This window comes from Papaver somniferum, chromosome 8 (assembly GCF_003573695.1).
Source record: "Papaver somniferum cultivar HN1 chromosome 8, ASM357369v1, whole genome shotgun sequence".
Classification (NCBI taxonomy): Eukaryota; Viridiplantae; Streptophyta; class Magnoliopsida; order Ranunculales; family Papaveraceae; genus Papaver; species Papaver somniferum.
The window spans coordinates 150,694,835-150,722,204 of NC_039365.1; positions in this window are offsets into that span (position 1 = coordinate 150,694,835).

Here is a 27,370-nt window from a genome sequence, read left to right on the forward strand (position 1 = left end):
TGCATTTAATGCTGTTTCCATCAAAAGTGAAGCCTCTAACTTGTCTTGGGCCAATGCATGTTGTTCCAATAGTGTTGGTTTCAATAAATCATTGATAATAGAAAGAATCAAAGAATTTGTAAAAAGAAGCAATAGATGTGATAAACATCTTTTCTCATTTTTTTCTTTAGATGATTCAATAGAAGAAAAATCTCTTCAAAGTGTCAACGTCTTGGATACGTCTGATGGATGTAATGAACCTTCAGCTCTTGCAGCAGAAACATCCACCTACTCAATTTCTGATTCAGAACTTGAGTCTAACACGGAGATTTTTGAATTCTTTAATAGAGAGGTTCTTCAAGAAAATCTTCAATTAAAAGCTTCATTGAAGAAACTTGAATCATCAGTCCAGGTGAAAAATCTTGAGATAGATTGTCTTAATGATAAGCTCACCAGAACCATATCTCTAAAGGATAAATAGATTAATACTCTTAAGGATGATCTACAGAGATTATCTGGAAGTTCTGACAAAATTTCAGCAATGCTATTCGGTCAGAAATCCTATGGAAACACAAATGGTTTAGGATTTAAAGGCAAAACTGTAGGCATAATCAACCCCATAGCTCATATTGATCATGGAAGAATGAAGGTTGATGGTTGTGATAAACAGAAGGCAATTCAACAAGACAAAGAATCTTTATTGGTTTGTTCGTTTTGTGGAAATGCAAATCATGTTCAAAGCACGTGTTGGAGATTCAAAAGGAACAACAAAAGAATTTCCAAACTTCAAAAGAACATGCAAGAGATGAATATGGATAATCAACGCGGTTTTCCTAAAACCAGTGCTTCCAGAGTCAGAAGAGGTAGGAAATCTGTTTATACAACAAACCTTGATAAAAGAGAGGAGCGGTTGGCTCACATCGTCACTGTCTAATATCAGTGACGTTCGCATCCTCATCTTTAACTTGAAAAAATAAGGTTTGCGTCTATGTGTCTCAAGTGGTGTATTATCTTTGTTAAGAAAATATCTCCTAGTCTTACAGATATTGGATCATTAAATCACGAAAGACTTGTTCTTCTAGGGTTTGGGCACTCATAAGTCTATTTATAATCTTTTTTAGTTTCTTTTTCTCCCTAGAAGATACAGTTTCATGGCTCATGTAACTATAAACACCACAAGTAAGGATGCAGTTGAAGCAGTTAATGATTATATGTGTGAAGGAATCTCTTCCTCAAGGGTGAAGAAAGTGAAAGTTACAAATAATGGAGAAGGTTCTTCCTCTAACTACCTCTTATCTGTTTGTCATCTTGATAATAACTTTAGAGGTTTGGTGAATGATTTCATCAACAAAAGAAATGATTTAAAATCTCAAATTGTTTCGTCTTTAGAGGAGATAACTCACTATGAACATATGTTGTCTCTAACAAAGAACACCTTGCGTGAGCTAAAAAGAGAACTTAGTGAGTTGACTGATATTTCTGAAGATTTAAAGAAATTGAACGACACCATTATCAATGGGTTTTTCAATAATGAGAAGGAATTCTCGGTAGATGCTCTGAGAAAGCTCTACAATGCCTAGTAAATCTTCTTATGAGAATTTTATTCTTGTGTTTTTAGGAAGAATAACTAGAGTTTGGAATAGCCATTATTGTGATTACACATAGCTATGTCCAACGTTTTCATCTTCATGTTTTTAGGTTTATTTGTTTAAATTCTAAAAAGTTGTTTGGAAGATGATTTTTGCAGTATTAATCTTTATGATTTTATATATTGCAGACTTATTATGGGATATGTGTGTTTGCGTCCGTGAACTATGATTGTCCCATACCTTGTCAAAAGTTAAGTATTTCGTATGTAGATATGCTTGTATTGATAAAAGAATGAATGAACTTTTGACATCACAAAAGTTTTAAGCCTATTATATGTCATTATGCAAATATTGATGGAAGATAGGATGAACTTTTGTTTACGAGGATTATATCTATTGTATGTCATTGTGCAAATAGTGATGGAAAATATAATGAATCCTTGTCTATTCCGCAGTATTGATCTTCCCTGATCCATTTTTTTATGTATATAATGTGCGACTCTGTAAGTTCTCTTATGTCGAGCATGTCCAATTGAATTAATCGCCCTCTTGTGATAATTTAGTTGTGTATTCCGATTGAATTAATCATGGGTTTTCTTGTGGTTAATTTAATTGAGTATTTTTGGATTCAAATTCATATTCATATGTGATTTGTTATGTCCAAAGAAATACTTCTTTTCTTATGAAAGTAAGGTCGCTCTTGTTGTTCTTTCGGGAATGACATTTTATGGGGGGGAGTTCTTAATTGAACTTGTGCTTAATTGCCAAATCTTTGTGGGGAGTGCGGCTGTGGAATATCATAGGGGTTATCTTGTATCTTTATAAACTCCTTGATGAATGCATTTAGCTTCGGCTATATGATGGCATCTAAAAAGTTGATATGTGCTTCCTTTTGGTCATGAAATGGCTCTATGGAAATTTCATTAGGATCCCACTAGTTTTCGTATCTTTGCCAATTTTATTGACAAAAAAGGGGATAATTAATGTGTAGTTCACATTACAAATACATATGGTTTTCGGATCATTATGTAAGGGGGAGTGGTTTCCATGTGAGATGGAGTATTGACTAAGGGGGAGTGATACATATCACCATAGTATTGTTGTCGAAGTTGTGATACAGTTGAACTTTGATGTTTTGTAATAATACTTTGACACTGTATAACAATGATTGAGAATTCTTGTTTTATCATTGTTATGACTACGGATTTTCAACAACGGTGATACTAAACTTACAACCTTTGGGATCATTAGAGTACTTGGAAGTGACGAAGATTTCGAGTAATGTTGAAGAATCAAGAAGATCAGGCACGTGGAAGAGAAGCTACAAAAGTTTATTTATCTATTTTTGTATTCCATATGTATTGATAGTTTTGTCACTAAAATTGACAAAGGGGGAGATTGTTAGAGCACTGCTCGGTCGAACTCGCATGCGTTGCTATCTCAAGCATATTTGTCAATGTTAATGATCAAAACTATAAGTCTTGATTTCTAGTCTACTTATAGCTAAGTCTCGGACTAGGATAGAAAGTGTAGTTGAGCTCAAAACTCCATGGTGATCATTATACAAAGACGAATAACTACTCAAGGAACTGGTAGAACTTCATTGATTAAAAGGTATGTGGTGACTTGAACTTATCTATCACTCAAAAGTCTATCTACTCTATCTCCTATCTTAAGACAAAAGTCGCTTTGTTATATAGACTTTGATTACACACATTTGCTATTTCGACTCGAGTTTATCTCGCTTATCTATTTCTCGAAATATGTGTTGGTAAGCTTTCTCTTTGGCCAAGTTCATCTTTACTAGTGACGGAAGTCATGTTAAGTTTCAATTACTTGAAAATTTCTTTGACGAAAAATAGTGTGTGAACAACAACTATATAACGTCCTCTAAGAATGTTTCAATAATTGAAATGAGAGTTTATATTATATAACCATGGTTGGATATAAGAATTGTGTGGTAACTCATACATGTATAAGTCCTTATTCTTTGAACCAAAGTATGCGTACTTTGCTGCTCATGAAAACCGAAACTAGAGTCCGCGTACCAAGTCCGCGTACTGTCGGAGGTTCTCATCCGGAGAATTTCTGCTGGAGTTTGTGAAATGAAAGCAAACTTATTCCGGGTACTTAAGTCTGCATACCAGTCCGCGTACTTAAGTTGGTTATTTTCTAAAAACGATTATTCGTGAACTTAAACTTATATCAACTAAGGAATGCAAGTTTGCAAACCGTGGCTATAAAGTTCATGAATCGATTCGAGTGAATCAAAACATTTTTGCTTCGATTGCGTCTTGTATACTTCTATAAGATATAAGCAATTGAACAACTCTCTAACTAGTTCATTTGAGTCATTTGAACTAGTTATGGTAAATAAGAATATGGTTGATATGAAAGTTCTCATATGGCTAACCATTTGGTTAACTACTGTTGAACCAACTAGATGTACATATTTGGGTATGGTTACACAAACCTAAATAAACGTGCATTTCATTTGTGTGTAACAAGATAAGTTTCGATCTAACGGATGAAAGATATTATATTGAATCTAATCAGGTTTTCATCTAACGGTGAATATTGAATGCTTTGTTACTAAGCTAACATTGATTGCAAACTCTGATTTGAAAGACTATATAAGGGAGAACTCTTGCAACTGGGAAACCTAATCCCCCCACCTCATGTGTGATACTAGTTGTATTAGCTAGAGTCGATTCTCCTTTAACTTTAGGTTTTTACCGAGACCCTGTAGGTTAACGACTTGAAGACTTCATTGGGATTGTGAAGCCAGACCGATACTACTTTTCTTGTAGTTGTGTGATCTGATATTGATGTTTCTATCTACTAACAAAGCAAGATATAAAAGAAGTCACAAACATCGTAAGATTGGCTTGAGATTGATTTCTCCGATAGGAAAGATATGAAAGAAGTCACAAACATCTTCGTCTTATCGTTTGTGATTCCACAATATCTTCTTTCTTTAGTCGATTAAGATTATTGTGAGGTGATTGATAATACTGAGCTGTTCTTCGGGAATATAAGTTTGGTTTATCAATTGGTTTATGTTCACCTTGATTTATCAAAAGACGGAACAAAAACTCGTAGGTATTTCTGTGGGAGACAGATTTATCTATTACTGTAGACTTTTCTGTGTGATACAAATTTGTTTATTAAAGTCTTCAACTTTGGGTCGTATCAACTCTTAGTTGTGGGTGAGATCAGCCAAGGGAATCAAGTGTGTAGTATCATGCTGGGATCAGAGACATAAGAAGCGCAACCGTACCTTGGATCAGTGTGAGATTGATTGGGGTTCAACTACAGTCCAGACCGAAGTTAGTTTGTAGTAGGCTAGTGTCTGTAGTGACTTAATACATTGTGTGTTCAATCTGGACTAGGTCCCGGGATTTTTCTGCATTTTTCCTCGTTAACAAAACTTCTGGTGTTTGTGTTATTTATTTTTCGCATTGTATTTTGTTATATAATTGAAATATCACTGGTTGTGCGTTAAATCGATCAATTGGAAAATCCAACCTTTGGTTGTTGATTGAAATTGATTGATACTTGAACATTCGTCTCTGGTACCGTTCAAGTGATATCTCTTGTATTCAATTAGACTCGCAGATTTGTATTTGCTTGAGTAAGTATTGAATCAAGAAATAGAGATACAACTCTTTGATATACTTTTATTAAGATTGAGTCTGACTGTCTAGCTGACTCTCTAAAAAGTATATTGGAGTTAGTCCATACAGATTGCTAAGCGAAATATTGGGTGTGGTTGTTAGACATCCACTTTTCACTTGTAATGGCTCATATCCTAATATTTTCAAGCTAACCTATACGAAGTTGACTCTAGTACATAATCAAGCGGCTTTTAAATGAGTTTTAGCTCACTAAAATATGACAACCAAACTTGAAATACCAACGCTTGGTGGGTTCAACCGAGCTATGCTCTAACAGGTTTCCACTGCTGGCAAAAGTGAAATACCTTCACCGGTAGTTAAAGTTCGCAAGAGCAATGTATATCAACCTCCAAAGTCAGCACACACGGATCGAGGTAAGAACATTCCTTATGTTTACCACTATTGCGGAAATAAAGGTCACCTGGAAAAGAGATGTCGTTTCCGTATAAGGAATGAGAAACTTCATGATGTTCTTGTTTGGGCATCACAAGATGTTGTGAAACCAAGATCATAGTTAAGACTAATCCTCTTAACATTACAGGTAGTAACTTTACAATCTTTAGGCAAAGGAATCATTGCTTTGATAAACCTAGATTTGCCTATAAACATCATACAAAGCCCTTTCACAATCGTAATGGTTATCAAAAGGATAACTTCGTAAAGACGAAGACAAGATCCGATGCTCCCAATTGGAGAAAGACTAACTTGTAAAAGAATAGTCAATCCAATTCTCTTTCGAGAAATCTCGAAGAGAGTGACGGGAAGAAGGTTCTGGTTATTTCTAAATGCAGTCATAAGTGGGTTCCAAAGAACGTCAATGATGCTTTGAGTGTGAAAAGGAATGATCTCCTAGAAAATTCCATGACTGTGGAGAAGGCAGTATCCATGATGCTGGAACTTAAAGAATTCTTTGGAAATATGGATTTGGATGTGAAATGTTCTAAAAGCGATCTCTTTCATGATAATCCAAAAGTCACTTGTGGTGAGCAAGACATTGTTCACCTCAACACAACTTGCGTGTGTTGTAAGTGCATCCTCACCAAGGAATGCCCTGTTATGTATACGGTGAGGGAAGCACGAAAATTGGGGCGCACAAATTATGTTCGGTAAGGCCGTAGAATTCAACTGGATTCTTCTAAAAAGGTATGTCTATAAACTTGAGCAAGATTTGTGTTTTTATTTTCTTAGAGAACTTATAATGATCCACGTAACTTTCTTATCGTTCATTTCTACCTAACTTGATATGTGTTTAAGGTTCTTAAATGTTTAGGTTTGAAAAATAATAGTTCGGGATGTTTGGACTACATGGTACACATACCAGGTGTCCATAACATCATTTAAAATCAAAATCCAGAGGTTTAAGTACGCATACCCGTTTGCATACTGCTCCAGGATACGAAAATTCGTTTGCAAACCCGTATGCATACTTGACGTCGATATTCGGTAAATTTGTTTTGGCCGTAACTCCTTCGTCCGAACTCAGAATGACCTCATTATTTTTGCATTATCTTCCTCTTTGAATTCTCTTCAAAGTGGTGATGAGAAATCCTAAATTTTAATGAGTTGAGGTTGGTCTTTGTCTCGTAACTTGTTTTTGAGTAATTTGATCCGTTTCGTCGCACTTGTTCTACTTCTGTTGGACTTGGGCACTTGTATTCTTGGAGTAATTCTCTTATAAGCTTATTTGTAGCTTTTACAAGAATGATGTTGGTGAACCACAAAGAAGGAAGTTCAAGAATAGGCAGTAGTACGCATTGCTATGGGATTCTTGAATGTTCACAATCATCTTATGTGAACTATGATGCATGGTCTTTAATGACTTTGTATGTTATTATTTGGAAAATATTTTTATACGCCTTTGGTAATCACTCTTGGTGTAAATCCGTGCGAAAAATATTGATTCTACCTTCAAAGGGCAAAGATTGTTTTTGCAGTATTAATCTTTATTGGTTTTATATATTGCAATTTGTTATGGGATATGTATGTTTGCGTACGTGAACTATGATTGTCTCATACTTTGTAAAAAGTTATCTCTTCATATGTCGATATGGACGTATTGATAAAAGATCGATGAACTTTTGACAAATAAAAATTGTACCTATTATGTCATTATGCAAATAATTGATGGAAGATAGGATGAATTTTTGTCTACAAAGATTATGTCTATTATATATCGTTATGCAAATAGTGATGAAAGTAAAATGAATCTTTGTCTATTCCGCGGTATTGATCTTCCCTGATCCATATCTTTATGTATATACTGTGCGGCTCCATAAGTCTTCTTATGTGAGCATTTCCAACTAGATTAGTCATGAATTGTTTTGTGGTTAATTCGGTTGAGTATTCCGATTAAATTAATCATGGCTTTTCTTGTGGTTAGTTTAGTTGAGATTTTTGGATACGAAATCATTTCCTTTGTGATTTTTGATGTCCAAAGAAATCTTTTTTTTTTCGTAAAAAGTAAGGTCGCTCTTGTTGTTCTTTCGAGAATTATATTTTATGGGGGAGAGTTGTTTTTTAACCTGTGCTTAATCGCCATATCTTTGTGGGGAGTGCGGCTGTGGAATATTTTAGGGGTTTTCTTGTATCTTTATAAACTCCTTGATGAATGCATTTAGCTTCGGCTTTATGATTGCATCTAAATTTGTTGGTATGTTGTTGTCTTTTGGACATGAAGAATCTCCGTGGAAATTTCATTAGGATCCCACTAATTTTCGTACCTTTGCCAATTTTATTGACAAATAGGGGGAGAATTAATGTGTAGTTCATACTACAAATACATATGGTTTACGGATCATTATGTAAGGGGGAGTGGTTTTCATGTTGAGATAAAGTATTGACTAGGGGGAATGATACATATCACCATAGTATTGTTGTCAAAGTTGTGATACAATTGAAATTTGATGTTGCGTAATAATACTATGACACTGTATAACAATGATTGAGAGAATTTGTTTTCTCATTGTTATAGCTACGGATCCTCAATAACTATGAGACTAAACTTACAACCTTTGGAATCATGGAGTACTTGAAAGTGACGAAGATTTCGAGTCATGTTGAAGATGCCAAGGAGATCAAACATGTGGATGAAGCTTCAATTTTTATTTATATTGTAATCCATATGTATTGATAGTTTTGACACTAAAATTGACAAAGAGGGAGATTGTTAGAGCATTGATCGGTCGAAATCGCATGCGTTTCTATCTCAAGCATGTTTGTCAATGTTAGTGATCAAAACTATAAGTCTTGATTTCTAGCCTATTTATATATGTCTCGGACTAGGAAATATATAGTGTAGTTGAGACTAGATCTCTTGGCATTCATCATTTGAAGACGAAGAACTACTAAGGGGAGCTTGTGGAACTTCATCAGTAAAAGGTATGTGGAGACTTAAACTCATCTATCACTTGGAAAGTCTATTTCTACTATATGTCCTATATTGAGACATAAGTCGTGTTACGATATAGTTTTCTATTATACACATTTGGGATTTCGAGCTGAGTTTATCTCACTTATATATTTCTCGAAATATATGTTGTCAAGCTTTCGCTTTAGCCATGCTCATCTTACATTCGTGATGAAAGTCTGAATAAGATCATATGAAAATTATCGAGTTACATCTAACATGGTTTGTGTGATACAATCATTTGGTGTAGCCTTGAAAAGTTTCATTATGATAATTTCAATAACTTGAAAATCGCTTTGACGAAAAATAGTTTGTGAACAACAACTATATAACGTCCTCTAAGAAAGTTTCAATGATTGAAATTAAGATTTGATGATATAACCATCCTTGGATATAAGCATGTATAGTGTGTTCGCTTTGTGAACATAAGTATGCGTACCCGTATGCATACTGGTAGAAGTTTTCGACCCGAAAATATCTGTTGTGTTTAGGTATTACAAAATTTTGAACTAGTCACCTTAAATATGTGTACCCGTGCGCATACTAGAGGAAGTTTTCGGACCGAAAATATCTGCTGAGTTTGGGAATTACAAACTCCTAAACTAATCACGTTAAGTATGCGTACCCATATACATACTGGCGGAAGTTTTCGAACCGGGAATTTCTGCTGAGTTTGGAAACTTAACAATCTCAAATCTGATTGCTTAAGTACGCATACCCGTACGCATACTTAAGCTGGTTATTTTGTCAAATCGGTCTTTTCATGAACTTAAACATTTAAATCTTAAGGAATGCAATCTTTGCAAACTGTGGCTATAAACATTTAACTAGTTTCATTTGAGTTATTTGAACTAGTTATGGATAAGATGAATAAGGTTAATATGAGAGTAAACATATGGCTAACCTCGGTTAACTGTTTGAGCCAATATGAGTGTACACGTTTGGATACGGTTACATAAACCTAAATGAGGGTACATTTCATTTGTGTATAACAAGCTAAGTTCGATCTAACAGTTGAAAGATATTAGCTTGGTTGAATCAGGTTTTTCATCTAACAGTGATTATTGAATGCTTTGTTACCAAGGTAGCTTGGATTGCAAACCCTGATTTGAAAACTATATAAAGGAGAACTCTAACAACCGGGAAACCTAATCCCCACATCTCATGTGTGATACTAGTTGTATTGCTAGAGTCGATTATCCTTTAACCTTAGGTTTTCCTAAACCTTGTAGGTTAACGACTTGAAGACTTCATTGGGATTGTGAAACTAGACAGATACTGCTTCTCTTGTAGTTGTGTGATCCGATCTTGTTGTTTCTATCGTACGAGTACAATTGTAAAATTGTCTTGAGATTTATTTCTCCGATAGGCAAGATAAAAAAAGTAGTCACAAACATATTCGTCACATCGTTTGTGATTCCACAATATCTAGTTTCGCCATCATACGATTTAGATTATTGTGAGGTGATTGATAATACTAGGTTGTTCTTCGGGAATATAAGTACGGTTTATCAATTGGTTCCTGTTCACCTTGATTTATCAAAATACAGAACAAAAACTCTTGGGTATTTCTGTGGGAGACAAATTTATTCAATCCTATAGACTTTTCTGTGTGAGACAGATTTGTTATCAAGTCTTCGACTTTGGGTCGTAGCAACTCTTGGTTGTGGGTGAGATCAGCTAAGGGAATCAAGTGCATAGTATCATGCTGGAATCAGAGACGTAAAGAGCGCAACTGTACCTTGCATCAGTATGAGATTTATTAGGGTTCAACTTTCCAGGCCGAAGTTAATTGGTAGTAGGCTAGAGTCTGTAGCGGCTTAATACAGTGTGGTGTTCAAACTGGACTAGGTCCCGGGGTTTTTCTGCATTTGCGGTTTCCTCGTTAACAAAATTCTAGTGTCTGTGTTATTCCTTTTCTGCATTATATTTTGTTATATAATTGAAATATTACAGGTTGTGCGTTAGATTAATCAATTAGAATATCTAACCTTTGGTTGTTGATTTACATTGATTGACACTTGGATATTGGTCTTTGCTACCATCCAATTTATATGTCTTGTATTTAATTAGACCCATAGATTGTTGTTTGCTTGAGTAAGAATTAAATCGAGAGATCGAGATATTACACTCTTTGATATACTTTATTCTAGGTTGAGTCTGACTGTCTAGTTGATTCTCTAGAAAGTGTATTGGAGTAAGTCCTCTCAGATTGCCAGACGAATTGTTGGGTGTGGTTGTTAGACCCACGCATTTTCAAGAGGAATTACTTGAACGATACCAAAGACCAATGTTCAAGTGTCAATCAATGTAAATCAACAACCAAAGGTTGGATATTCTAATTAATTGATTTTAACGCACAACCTGTGGTATTTCAATTATATAACAAAATATAATGCGGAAAAAAGAAATAACACAGACACCAGAATTTTGTTAACGAGGAAACAACAAATGCAGAAAAACCCCGGGACCTAGTCCAGATTGAACACTACACTGTATTAAGCCGCTACAAACTCTAGCATACTACCAATTAACTTCGGAATGGACTGTAGTTAAACCCTAAACAATCTCACACCATTTTAAGGTACAATTGCTCTCCTTAAGTCTCTGATCCCAGCAGGATACTACACACTTGATTCCCTTAGCTGATCTGACCCACAAGTAAGAGTTGCTACGACCCAAAGTCGAAGACTTGATAAACAAATCTGTCTCACACAGAAAAGTATATAAGGTTGAATAAATCTGTCTCCCACAGAAATACCCAAGAGTTTTTGTTCCGTCTTTTGATAAATCAAGGTGAACATGAACCAATTGATAAACCGGACTTATATTCCCGAATAACATCCTAGTATTATCAATCACCTCGCAATAAACTTAATCGACTAGCGAAACAAGTTATTGTGGAATCACAAACGATGAGACGAAGGTGTTTGTGATTACTTTTCTATCTTTCCAATCGGAGATATAAATCTCAAGCCAATTTTACAATTGCACTCAATCACGATAGAAACAGCAAGATCAGATCACACAACTACAAAAAGAATAGTTGGGTCTGGCTTCACAATCCCAATGAAGTCTTCAATTCGTTAACCTACAGGGTCTCGAGAAGAACCTAAGGTTAAAGGATAATCGACTCTAGTTATGCAACTAGTAACACACATGAGGTGTGGGGATTAGGTTTCCCAGTTGTTAGAGTTCTCCTTTATATAGTTTTCAAATCAGGGTTTGCAATCCAAGTTACCTTGGTAACAAAGCATTCAATAATCACCGTTAGATGAAAAACCTGATTCAACCAAGCTATTATCTTTCAACCATTAGATCGAACTTAGCTTGTTACACACAAATGAAATGTACCCTCATTTAATTTTATGTAACCGTACCCAAATGTGTACACCATGTTGGTTCACAAATAGTTAACCGAGGTTAGCCATATGATTAATCTCATATCAACCTTATTCATCTTAACCATAACTAGTTCAAATGACTCAAATGAAACTAGTTAAAGAGTTGTTCAATTGCTATATTCTCATGGATTTATACAAGAACACAATTGAAGAAAAATCGGTTTGATTCACTCGAATCAATACATGAACATTATAGCCACGGTTTGCAGAGATTGCTTTCCTTATTGATAAATGTTTTTGGTTCATGTACAACCGATCTTAGAAAGTAACCACTTAATTATGCGAATGGGTATGCATACTTAAGTAACCGGATTTGAGTTTGTTTTAGTTTTCATACTCAGCAGATATTCACGGACGTGAACTTTTCGCCAGTATGCGTACGGGTACGCGTACTTTAGGTAACCGGATGAGTTTGGTTTTGGTTTTCAAACTCAGGAGAAATTCACGGACGTGAACTTCCGCCAGTATGCATACGGGTACGCATACTTACCCAGTCTCCTACAACCTTTTTGTATAGACACAAGTATGCATACTTTAGGCTCCCGGTTTTGGACTTATACACTAATGTGCGAACACACTATGCTTATATCCAAAGATGGTTACAAGATTCTAAACTCTTTATTTCAATCATTGAAATATTCTTCTATAACGACAATAGCCGTTTTCACACACTATTAGCATCAAAGCAATTTCCAAGATATTAAAATAATCATTATCGAAACATTCCAAGTCTTACACCAAATGATTGTATCACACAAACCATGTAAGATGTTACTCGGAAATTTTCTCGTGATATAAGATGAATTTTGGTCGAAGCGAAAGCTTACCACACATATTTCGAGAAATATGTAAGCGAGATATACTTAGCTCGAAATCTCAAATGTGTATAGAGAAAACTATATCGTAACACGACTTATGTCTCAATATAGGAGATAGAGTAGAAATGGACTTTGCAAGTGATAAATGATTTTAAGTATCCACATACCTTTTGTCGATGAAGTTCCACAAGATATCCTTAGTACTTCTTCGTCTTCAAGTCATAAGCGCCGTGAAGTCTAAGCTCAACCACACAAACTATGTCCTAGTCTGAGACATCTATAAATAGGCTAGAAATCAAGACTTATAATTTTGATCACTAACATTGACAAACATGCTTGAGATAGCAACGCATGCGAGTTCGACCGAGCAGTGCTCTAACAATAAGTTCTTTCAGTCTATTTGAAGATTTGAAGCACACAACCCTTTAAATCTTCCTCCAGATAGTAAAAAACTAATATGTTTGGTAACAACTCTTCTTATCTAAAGAAATTAATCGGAGATATTATAGTTGAGCTTTGACAAAGGCTCTTATGTGGAAACTCACTTAAACTCCTTTGTCGGGTTAGATCTTCCAAGATATGGATTAAAAAGTTAGCCCGATCAAGTCAAATAGAACTACCGGATTCAGATACTAAAGAGTACCACCAAATGAAATGTTGTCGATCTAAATACGACTAGTCAATCAACCGCCTATCAAAGATAAACGATATCTAGTAGGATCAATTCGATCAAGCTTGTGCATGAAGCAAGTCAGAAAGATACAAAACTAATAAGATATTATTTTTGTCTTTAATTGTCTTCTGTACCTGTATAATAAAGCTTGATTCTAACTTATGATCGATCACGCACATAACGTAGTCTGTTAACAGTAGATGATCAAAAGTCAATGTCATATCTGAACTACCGCTAATCTCTTGATCTAGTTTGAGTGACCTTATGTCAGAAGAAAAGGCTCTCAAGAATAACCATACTAGGTGCAATCAAGAGTTAACAATCGTTAGTCAATCAAACTAATAATCGAAAATAAAAAACAATGCAGATTCTAGTTTCCCACTGATGGTACTAGTAGATGCTTCTTGATCCCAAAGAAGTCTTTAAACTAGAGGGCGTAAGAGATTTCGCCTAATTAGGTTACTCTCGTATCCAAGATAGTATTACAATTAATACTATTAGTAATCTACAACAGTTACTACAAAACAAAGTGTCTGCCTCATGATAAGTTTGTAAGAAGAACAACTTTACTATTTATAAACAAGGTAGTTTGGACATCAAGGAATTTCCATCACCGAAAATATTTTCAAGATATGCAATAAGCACCTAGGTTCGGTTTTGTTTAATTCCAACCAATATCAAACTGTACAACCGAAATCTTCCTTCGATAACTCGATATTATCTAGCGCTTAACTAATATATCTTTACATAGATTTGTTATGTTTGCTGGTAAGACAATAAGATATACATTCAAAAATCTCAAAAGATTCTCAAACATTTCGGTTTGGGATCCCACCTTGAGTATTAAGGAATATCTTTGAACAATATGAAAAAGCGGGGGTCTAACAACCACACCCAGTATTTCGTTCGGCAATTTGTATGGACTAACTCCAATGTAATTCTAAGAGAATCAACTAGAAAGTCAGACTCAATCAAGTAAAGATATCCAAAAGTTATATCTATTTTTCAAATCAATCAACAGATCAACAGGATCAAATCCGTGAACTGATTGGTATGGGAATAACTTGAACGGTACCAAAGACCAATGTTCAAGTTTCAATCAATTTCTATCAATAACCAAAGGTTGGATATACCAATTGATTGAACTACGCACAACCTGTGATATTTCAATTATATAAAAAAATATAATGCGGAAAAAAATAACATAGACACCAAAATTTTTGTTAACGAGGAAACTGCAAATGCAGAAAAACCCCGAGACCTAGTCCGGATTTGAACACCACATTGTATTAAGCCGCTACAGACACTAGCCTACTACAAGTTAACTTCATAATGGAATGTAGTTAATCCCTAACCAAGTCTCACACCGATTAAGGTACAGTCGCGTTCCTTACGTCTCTGAATCCCAATAGAACTTTACGCAATTGATTCCCTTAGTTGATCTCACCCAAAACTAAGAGTTGCTATGACCCAAAGTCGAAGACTTATAAACAAATCTATCTCCCAAAGATATACCTATGAAGTTTTGTTCCGTCTTTTGATACAAGGTGAACAAGAACCAATTAGTAATCCGGTCTTATATTCCCGAAGAAAAACTTAGAAATATCAATCGCATCACAATAACTTAACTATATGGTAGTAGAAAAAGTTATTGTGGAATCACAAAGAATGATACGAAGAGATTTCTGATTACTTTTTATATCTTACCTATCAGAGATAAATCTCGAGCAAATATTAGAGAAGATAGTACTCAATACGATAGAACACGTAACATCAGAACAAGCAACTACAGAGAAAATAGTTGGGTCTGGCTTCAGATCCCAATGAAGTCTTTAAGTCGTTAACCTATAAGGTTTTAGGAAAAACCTAGGTTAATGGAGAATCGACTCTAGCCGAAATTAGTATCACACAGAAGTCTGGGGATTAGGTTTTCCAGTTACTAGAGTTCTCCCTTATATGGTCTTCAAATCAATAGCTTTGAAACAAAGCAATCAATATTCACCGTTAGATGAAAACCTGATTTAAGATTCAAGCTAAGTTTGCCTAAAACAAAATCAATATCTTTCCACTGTTAGATGGTCTTAGCTTGTTATACACAAATGAAATATACCTTCATTTAGCTACGGGTAACCGTACCTAAACTTGTATATTAAGTTGGCTCAACAATAGTTAACCGAAGTTAGCCATATGAACACTTTTGTCTTAACCACATTCATCTAACACTTCTAGATCAAATGAATCTAATTGTGTTACTCATAGAGTTGTTCAATTGTTTATATTTTCATAGAAGTATACAAGACACAATTGAAGCAAAATCGGTTTTGATTCATGATTGTACAAAGTACTTATTCAAGAATCAATTCATGAACATTAAGCCACCGTTTGCAAAGATTGCATTCCTTAATTTATTAATGTATTTGTTCATGAGTATGAAATCATACTAAACCGATTTTAGAACTTCAGCCACTTAGTTTGCAAACGGGTAGGCAAACTTATGTTCCGAATTTTGGTCTTGTCCGACAGTTTGCAAACCGGTATGCCTACTGTCATCCCGGGCCTAACTCAGGTAGAACCGTTTGCATACTGGTATTCATACTTGGTTTCCGGACTTTAACAGTTAAAACCGTTCGCATATTGGTGTGCAAACTTGGTTTCCATACTTGAATCATACTACAACAGTTTGCATATTGGTATGCATACTGTGCTATATCCAGACAAAGGTTAATTGTTCTAAACTCCCATTTCAATCATTGATACATCCTTAGAAGATGACAATAGATGTCTCACACAAACTATTAGCTTATAAGTAATTTTCAAGTGATCGAATGATAAATACGAAACATTCCGAGTCGACATCAAATGACTGTCTCACACAAGTCAGGTAAGATGTTGCAAGACAATTTTCACATAATCATCTTTTGACTCATTATTTAGTTTCCAACAAATAAATTGTTTCCGACTAAACTCGTCAAGTATAATGATGAACGTAGCTAAAGCAAAAATCTTCCAACACATATTTCGAGAAATAGATAACCGAGTTAAACTCAGCTCTAAATATCAAATGTGTATAATGTAAAAGTCTATATAGCTATACGACTTAGTCTCAATGGGAGTTATAATATAATAGACTTCTTAGTGATGGATAAGTTTTAGTATCCACATACCTTTTTTTGGTGAAGTTCCTCCAAGCTCTCCTCATTAGATCTTCGTCTTCAATCGATGAATGCCGTGAAGTCTAAAGGTCAACTACACATTCTATCCTAATCCGAGACATAGATATAACTAGACTAGAAATCAAGACTTATAGTTTTGATCACCTAAACTTGACAAACAAGTTTGAGATAGCAACGCTTGCGAGTTCGACCGAGCAGTTCTCTAACAATCTCCCCCTTTGTCAACTTTAGTGATAAAACTATTAATACATATGGATTACAAAATAAATAAACTTTGTAGCTTCTCACCCAACATGCTTGATTTCCTTGGTTCTTCAACATTCCTTGAATTCTTCGTCACTCCAAGTACTTCAGTGATTCTGAACGTGTTCAACTCAGCACCATAGTTTTTGAAGAAATCGGTAGCCATAACAAAAAGAAAACTGTTATTCTCAATTATTGTTGTACAGTGTTATAGTATTATTACACAACATCAAAGTTCAATTGTATCACAACTTTGACAATAATACTATGTTGACATGTATCACTCCCCCTTAATCAATATTTCATCTCACAATGAAAACCACCCCCCCATATATAATGTTCCGTAAACCATATGTATGTAGTGTAAACTACAAAATAATTCTCCCCCTTTTTGTCAATATAAATTGGCAAAGGTACGAAAACTAGCGGGATCATAATGAAATTCTCAAAGAGATTATTCATGACTAAAAGAGAACATATCAACTTGGTTTTGATGATTTCACATAGTCGAAACTTAGTGTATTCATCAAGGAGTTTATAAAGATACAAGATAACTCCTACAATATTCCACAACCGCACTCCCCACAAAGATTTGGCAATTAAGCACAAGTTCAATTAAGAACTCTCCCCCATAAAATGTCATTCCCGAAAAAACAACATGAGCGACCTTACTTTTACAAGAAAAAAGGGATTTCTTTGGATATTAACTAATTACATGAAACATGAATTTATATCCAATAAACTCGAATAAATTAACCACAAAAGAACCATATATATTAATTGAATCGGAAATACTCAACATTAGAAAACTTACGGAGCCATACAATACTTTCGCATAAAAGTGGATCAGGGAAAGATCAATACTGCTGAATATTTCAAAAATTCTGAAAAAGCGGGGGTCTAACAACACCACCCAATATTTCTCTTAGCAATATGTATGGACAAACTCGAATATACTTTTAAGAGAATCAACAAGACTCAATCAATTAAAAGTATATCAACGAGTTTATATCTCTCTTCTTGATTTGATTTACTCAAGAAAGAACTGCGAGTTCTAATCAAATACAAGGAATAACTTGGATAGTACCAAAGACCAATATCCAAGGATCAATCAATGACAATCAACAACCAAAGGTTGGATTATTCTAATTGATGATCTAACGCATAACCTGTATTATTTCAATTCTAATGATAAAACAATATAATGCGGAAATTGAAATAACACATACACTAGAAATTTTGTTAACGAGGAAACCGCAAATGCAGAAAAACCCCGGGACCTAGTCCAGATTGAACACACACTGTATTAAGCTGCTACAGACACTAGCCTACTCCAAGCTAACTTCGGACTGGACTGTAGTTGAACCCCAATCAATCTCCCATTGATCCAAGGTACAATTATTCTCCTACGCCTCTGATCCCAGCAAGATACTGTGCACTTGATTCCCTTAGCTGATCTCACCCACAACTAAGAGTTGCTACGACCCAAAATCGCAGGCTTTGACAATGAACAAATCTGTCTCACACAGGAAAGTCTATCAAAGGATCAATCTGTCTCCCACATATAAAACCTAAAGGTTTTGTTCCGTCTTTTGATAATAATCAAGGTGAACAGGAACCAATTGATTATCCGGTCTTATATTCCCGAAGAACAACCTAGAGTTATCAATCACCTCACGACAATCTTAATCGTATGGTAGCGAAACAACATGTTGCGGAATCACAAACAATGAGACGAAGATGTTTGTGATTACTTTTTATATCTTGCCTATCGGAGATATCAATCTCAATCCAATCAATCTGATTGTACTCGTACGATAGAAGATGCAAGATCAGATCACAAAACTACGGTAAAAGTAGTATAGGTATGGCTTCACAATCCCAATGAAGTCTTTAAGTCGTTAACCTGGTTTTAGAAGAAGAAAACCAAAGGTTAAAGGAGAATCGACTCTAGCACGCAAACTAGTATCACACGTAAGGTGTGGGGATTAGTTTTGCACAATAATAGATGTCTCCTTTATATAGTCTTTCAAATCAGGGTTTGCAATCAATGTTAGCTTAGTAACAAAGCATTAAATATTCACCGTTAGATGAAAACTTGATTTAGATTCAAGCTAATATTTCTCAACCGTTAGATAGAAAACTTAGCTTGTTACACACACTTGACAATACACACTTCTAGGTTTGTTAACCGTACCCAAACATATGCACTTGTTGGTTCAACAATAGTTAACCAAAAGGTTAGCCATATGAGCATTTCATATCAACCATGTCCTTCTTCATCATAACTAGTTCAAATGACTTCAAATGAACTAGTTAGAGAGTTGTTCAATTGCAAGGAAATCTTATGAACTACACAAGACACAATTGAAGCAAAGATGATTTGATTCACTTGAATTGGTTCATGAACTTTTATAGCCACGGTTTGCAAACTGCATTCCTTAGTCTTTTTAAGTTTAAGTTCAGAAATCATTTTCAGATATATAACCTTCTCAAGTTCGCAGACTTAAGTTACCGTGGAAAGTTTACAAACTCCAGCAGAAATTCTTGGGTATGAGAACTTCTCCGGTTCGCGGACTTAGCTTCACGCAAGTAGTTTGTCAACTCCAGCAGAAATTCTAGGGTTTGATAACTTCGGCAGTTCGCGGACTTGGCTCATGCCATTCTTCCGGTTCTCTTGATCAACAAAGTTCGCAAACTTTGGTTCAAGGAATAGGACTTATACATAAATGTGTTTCCACAACAATGTTTATGCCCACCATTGGTTATATAATCTAAACTCTCATTTCAATCATTGAAACATTCTTAGAGGACGTTATACAGTTGTTACACCATTTCTCGTCAAAGCAATTTTCAAGATGATTGAAACATATCATGACTTTCGTCACATGGTAAAGATAAACTTGATCGAAGCGAAAAGCTTACCAACACATATTTCGAGATATAGATAGGCGAGGTATACTCGGCTCAAAATACCAAATGTGTATAATCCAAGTATATATATATATATATATATATCATACGACTTCTTGTCTCAAAGAGTAGGAGATAGAGTAGATAGACTTTTGAGTAACAGATAAGTTCAAGTCTTCACATATCTTTTTGTCGAGAAGTTTGATGCGTGTCGTAACCACAACAAATTAATTAATATTTTTTTACCTAATTAACAAGTAATATAGTGTAGTCAAGTTCGTTCCCACGAGGAGCAAGAGGTTTTAGTTGTTTAGTTGTCACAAAAAGAGGGGATTGGTTCTAGATTTTAAAAATAAAAGAAAGTAAATAAAGCAATTAAAAGTTTAAGTTGAAATCAATAAGAGAGATTAGATCAAGGAATCCTTCTTCGTTGCAAAACAATGATTCAAGTTATGTTCTTTTCCATTTTTTATTAGTCACAGATTATCACCAACCGTAGGTAAAGCAGCTAGCTCAGTGCTAAACCCCTAAATCCCTAGTATCACCGGATACTGAAGTTCTCGACTACCAGATTCTATTCACCAAACCACCTAGTAGTATCTCACTCAAGATGTAATTTAGTTAAACGCATTAATATTTATGAACTTATTAGGTTGATATTAGTAGTTAGACTCTTAGCTCAATGTCTTCTTGCTAACGTTGTTTTCACACACAATTGCTCCATAGAATCCCTCCGCAAGGTCTCGTGTTTTCCACTTGTATAAAGAGTCAAGAAACAATTACTTATCCCCTAACTTTCACTAGCTCTAGATCAATTAACAAATCAATTTAGTTGGCCTCCTAAACAATCTATCAATCAACCATGAATGTATAAACATTCCTATTAGTAAAAACAAACGATAATCATGTGAAAAACTTCAAAGTCGATTTAAAAACAAAACTCAAAACATGTTAATAACTAGGAATTCATCCTCAATCAATAAGAAAATTAGCTGCTCATGTTTTTGAAATTCACACAAATAATTAAAGGGAGAATTTTTAAAGTTCACACAAATAATTAAAAGAAGAATTTTGAAAAGCAAGCAAAAACACAAGTGTTGTGTGTGTAGAAGGTGTATAAGTTGTGTGGAGAACTTCCCTATTTATAAGCTTCAATTTCCTAGCAGTCCTCTTAGGAATAGAATCCTCATTCCATAATAACACCACTTTCCCAATTTGAGCCTAATTCCAATTTCAAGTCCAATTCTCCTAATCTTCCAAGTTTCCTTTCCAAATCCAAGCCCAATTCTTCAAACCCATGAGTCTAGATGAGTTTAGAAAATTCTTCATTAATTGAGTCGCCGGAACTTCACTGGTACCACCGGAATACGGCGCCAGAAATCTCCATGCCAGTCGCTGGAATCTTCTTCTACGTCCACAGAATATTCTGTCAGGTGCCGTCAAACTTAACTGTCAAACTGACGGTCTTCCGTTAGTCACTCGAGTCAAGGGAAGGAGTTAGGCGAGTCAGCTCAATCTTACTGGCTCTGACTCAACTGAGTTAGAGGCTGGTTCAATCATCGGACTCGCAGTCAACGCCCCAGATCGTTTTATAGCCGATTGACGAGTTAACTCGCTGTTGCAGAAAGCCGGCCGAGTTTCGGCTGTTTACAGGACGTTTCCCGGCTTTCAGGCCTCTTTTTGGTCTTTTCCTGTTAAGAACCTAGCATACATCTAATGAATCATTCATTCTCGCAATTTATCAGCACAACAACCTCAATTAACCACAGCTGCACCATCAACATCATCCTGCGACCACCATCAACTCAGCACATCACCACCCTGTCTTAACCTTCATCAGTCTTCAACAGCAACACATACCCCAATTTCAGTTCAATAAATTTCCTTCTCAGACTACTACCAACAACAACTGCATCTCATCACTGTAAATCAAATCGAACCCATTATGCCATTAGCTTCAATTAAAACAGCAACTCATCACAAATTCCATTTCTTGGCAACATCAAACCCTAACTTTTTCTGTTAATCGATTGCAACAACAGGCGTGTCTTATTTCTCCTCTCCATGAGCTATGAACGTCATCTCGTCCTATGGTTTCAACTTGAGCTTAAACCCATCTTCATCATATCACAGTGTAGTTCTTCAATTGCAGAGATGAACCCTAATTTCTTCGTTTCTTCAATTTCAAGCCCCATCGTCTACATTCACTCGAACCCATAAACATCAGCACAAATCCATTTCTTTCTGTCAACAACAACAACCATTCTCTCTAATCAACACAAACTCGAATCGAGTATACCCATATTCAATATCATCATCTCTGACTGCAGTTCTTGTTCGATTTGGATTCATCATCTTCACTGAAGGAAACCTATCTCAATTTCATCCTCGATTCCTTCTGCTTCTCAAACCCTAAATCACCTTCAATAGCACCATCAACCCATGAAATTCACCAGCTTCAATAACTTTGAACCATTAATTCTTCTGTTATTCATCCCTCATCATTTATCCTCAATTATTTTGTCTCTCAGTTATGCTTTGGCTGCGCCTCCATTGTCACCTCTCTCAGTTTCAGGTGAAGCTGATAAAATAAATGAACAAGAGAAATGTTTCTCTCAATATAGGGTTTAGGGATGATTTGGGCAGGATTCAGACACCCAAGATAAGAACCACCCCAGATGAGTGCCCTAAGCCAACAGTGGTCTGTGTCTAGTACTCCTCCAGATAGAGTTTCCCCTGAACCTTTGACCGGGCTCCAGATAGCGTTTGCCAATGAAATGACAACTTTGCCTTTATCCATCAATTAGGATGATTTCTTCTTCTTTTCTCTGTATGACTCCAAAGTACCATAAAACTCAAAACAAACGTAAAATACAAAATTCACAAGAAAAATAGCAGAGAAAGCATAAACAATAGATAATAAATAGGATGTATTATACACCCTATCAAAGTTCCACCGGTTTCTTGAGTCGTTCTTCTACTTGTATGATGAATCGCCATGAAGTCCTTGAGCTCAATTACACTTTCTATCCTAGTCCGAGACTTAGCTATAATACACTAGAAATCAAGACTTATAGTTTTGATCACTAACATTGACAAACATGCTTGAGATAGCAACGCATGCGAGTTCGACCGAGCAATGCTCTAACAAGTTCATTTTATATTTAATCAATATTGCAGAAAGACATAATAGACTTAACTTTTGAACATATATGAGATAATCATAGTTCACGGACGTAAACACACATATCCCATAAAATATTTTTGCAATATATAAAACCAATAAAGATTAATACTGCAAAATCTTCTTCCAAATAACTTAGAATTTAAATAAATAAATCTAAAAACACTATAAGATGAAAATCGTTGGCAATAGAAATGTGTAATCACAATATTTGTTATTCCAAATCCTAGTTATCCTTTTTAAAAATAAGAATAATTCCCATAAGAAGTTTCCTAGATAACAAAACGAAGAGACAAACCTGTAAGAAACAAACTCGTAAAGAACATACAAGATGATTTGCCATTATAAGGTAGAATCAATCTTTTTCGCACGAATTTACACTAAGAATGACTATCAAAGGCGTATAAAAATATTTTCTTAACAAAGAAGAAAATACAAAGTCATTATCGACCATGCACTGTAGTTCACATAAGAGGATTGTGAACATTCAAGAATCCTAGAGTAACATGTACTACTGCCCATTCTTAAACTTTTTTTTTTGTTATTAACCAACAAAATGCAAAAAGTTACAAATGAGCTTGGAAGAGAAGTACTCCAAAAATCCAAGTGCCCAAGTCCAAGAGAAGTGGAACAAGTGCGATGAAACGGAGCAAAACACTCAAAAACAAAATACGGGACAAAGACCAACCTTAACTCATCCAAATTCAGGAATTCTCATCACCATTTTGAATATAATTCAAATAGGAAGAGAATGCTAAAAGAATGAGGTCATTCTGAATTCGGACGAAGAAGTACGCCCAAAACAAGTTTACCGAATATCGACGTCTACAAGCCAGTTCGCAAACAGATTTTGTGATCTGGAGATGTTTGCAAAACAGGATACGAACTGAAGTCCCTGGATTTTAATTTTAAATGATGGTATGCAGACCTGGTATGTGTACCATGAAGGCCAAACATCCGAACTACTGTTTTCAAACCTAAACATTTAAAAACCTTAAACATAAATCAAGTTAGGTAGACATGCACGATACACAAGGTACATGGATCATTACAAATACTTTAAGAAAATAATAAAAACATAAATCTTGCTTAAGTTTATAGACATACCCTTTTATAGGAATCCAATCGAATTCTTCAGCCTTGCCAAAGATTCAAAATCTTACATAACACAATATGTACGCCCTAATTCTCGTGCTTCCCTCACCGTATACATAACAGAGCATTCCTTGGTGAGGATGCACTTGCAACACAATAAAGTTGTGTTTAGGTGAATGATGTCTTTCTCACCACAAGTGACTGAAACAGACTTTTCCGCAACTATGGAATTTTCACCATCTATAGTTTTTGGCTTATCCCGTTTCTTCTTCCACTGATTCTTATGTTTCACTTTTGAATTATCATGAAAGAGATCATTTATAGAACCTTTCATACCCAAATTCATATTTCCAAAGAACTTTTTAACTTCCAACATCATGGATACTACATTCTCCATAGTCATGGAATTTTCTAGGAGATCATTCCTTTTCATACTCAAAGCATCATTGACTTTCTTATGAACCTACTTCTAAGTGTGTATAGGAACAACCGAAACCTTATTCCCATTACTCTATTCTAGATCTATCGAAAGAGAATTGGATTGACTATTACTTTTGCAAGTTAGTCTTTCTCCAGTTGGGAGCATCAGATCTCGTCTTCGTCTTTACACAGTTATCCTTTTCATAATCATTACAATTGTGAAGCTTCGTATAACGTTTATAGGAAAATCTAGGTTTATCACAGCAATGATTCCTTTGCCTTAAAGGTTGGACGTTCACAACCCGTAATGTCAAGGGTGTTATCCTTAACATATGATCTAGGTTTAATCACTTCATTTGACACCCAAACAAGAATATGATGAAGTTTTTCGTTCCTTGTACGAAAATGACATCTCCTTTCCATGTGACCTTTATTTTCGCAATAATGACAAATATAAGGAACGTTCTTACCCGGATTCATGCGTGCTGGTTTTGGAGGTTAATATACTTTTCTCCTTCGAATCTTAACTGCTGGTGAAGGTATTTCAATTTTTCCATCAGTGGAAACCTTTTGTTGATAAGAATCACTATCGTAAATGGTGGATTTTCGACAAGGGCTAAAATCGTAAAATCATGATACTGCATGTTTCTGACCCGGATTCAGGAATGCATGTGACGATTCATATTTTATGATCCGTGAACCATTTCACGAACTCTGACTGAGTGAGCGTTCCTCTCAGAGCCATGATGAATATTTTTTTCGAAAGGCCTTCCCGGTTGAGCGTTCGATGCTGCACATTTCATCATGACCTCTATGTAGAACAAATGATTGGGCGGTTCTCTAGACATAATTGTTTGTTAGAGAGCTTAACGCCTTCAGGATGTTGAAGCTGCACGTTGTTCCATGACTACATAGAGAGACCCACCTCTACATAGAATAACGATTGGGCGGTTCTCTAGACATAATTGTTTGTTGGAGGGCTTAACGCCTTCAGGACGTCGACGATACTCGTTGTTCCATGACTATGTAGAGAGACCGTGTATAGATTCAGGCGGCTCTCTAGACATAATTGTTTGTTATAGGGATAAACGCCTTCAGGACGTCGACGTTGCACGTTGTTCCCTGACTATACACCTTTCAGAACGAGTATGATGCTTCAACTATCTCATATCTCGATTCTACAATAGATTAATTCTAGCGCTACATTCGTCCACTGAATTCCTAGAAAATAATATATTATATCTCATTACTCCGTTCCCTGAATTCCCCGGCTGGATTCATGGATTAGTAATAGATGCATAATTCATAATTATTACTCCGTTTCATGAATCATTCTCCGCTGAATTTCATGAATTGGTAATAATTACTCAACAATCGGGCGTCTGGACTATCACCAAGTAATCCCCAAGAAAATGGTGCAAGTGTTCTTAACAATGATGCACGAACGAGCACCCAAATTCATAAATGAGCATTCAAAAATATGGACAAACGAGGAATCCTACAGAAAATAGGAGAGAGAAAATAATATAAAAAATAAAAACAGGCGCCTAAGGGCGGACCCACCGGCCATCCGGCCCCCAAGCCTCTTCCTTTATTTTTCCTTATTTTATTATTTTAATGATCTCATGAAAACTCCTTCTTTCAACCGACTTTCCTTGTTTGAGCAAAACTCACGGTTTCTCCATATTTTCCTCAAACGATGAAAAATAATAAAATAGGGGAAGTCGTCATGGGACCGGATCACCTAGCCGGTCGACCATTCCCTAGCCGTGGCTGGTCCCACACCTTGCAATCCCTTGTCTTTCATAATTATTATTTCATCATCTCATAAAACTCCTCCGTTTGAGCAAAAACCCTGGGTTTTACATATTTTCTCAAATATTGCTCAAACCATGAAAAAGCCAAAAAGTCAAATGGTCGCATGACCGACTAGGCTATTCACGAAAATATTATTATTATTTTAATATTCTCAAAATACTGATCAAACGAGCAAGGTTCTACTTTCTCATTCGAGCAAAATCAGGAATTTCAGTCAAAGATCAAACTCTTCTGAAAATCCAAAATCTTTCTCAAACGCACACCAGAAAATACCAAAACTCTCAGGACTGAGACATGGACATTATGGTGACACGGGCATGTCTCATTGACCGACCAAGGCCGGCCCTAAGGATTGCAAGGAGCCGGTCCCACACATCTTTACAATTCTAACTTAATTGCTCAATTGCTCATATTGGGTCCAAACTCTTTCCAACAAACTTGGAATTTTCTCAATCGACCGTCAGCTGGTCCCACACCACCAAGGGTCGTTTTTATGCTCCCTTGGACGGTCCTTCACTTTTCCATAATTAGGTTTTATTATCTATGCTCAAACGAGAATTATTCTAATAAATGATTAAACCAGTATTTAATCATCCTTTCACCAACCAGTCAACAAAGGACGCTGGTGCACACTCATGCAAGCACTTGGGCACCACATGGTCATCCATCATCCCATGTGGTCGGTCCCTCCTTCACTCAGTGACCTATTTTCAGTAATCATCAATTGACGAACAATTGATCAAAAATTAGGGTTTCGTACAAATGCTCTGCAAATCATGATTTTGAGCAATTTCAAACACTAATAAATTTATGTTGACCCAGCAATCAACTTTTTGATTAATTATATAATATTCAATCCAGCTAACAATATTTTAATTAATATTTTATTGGGTCACGTTACCAATAATTTATCGAATGAGCAATACTTGCTCAGTTGCTCGAATATTGATCCAACTATCAATATTCAATAATTTATCG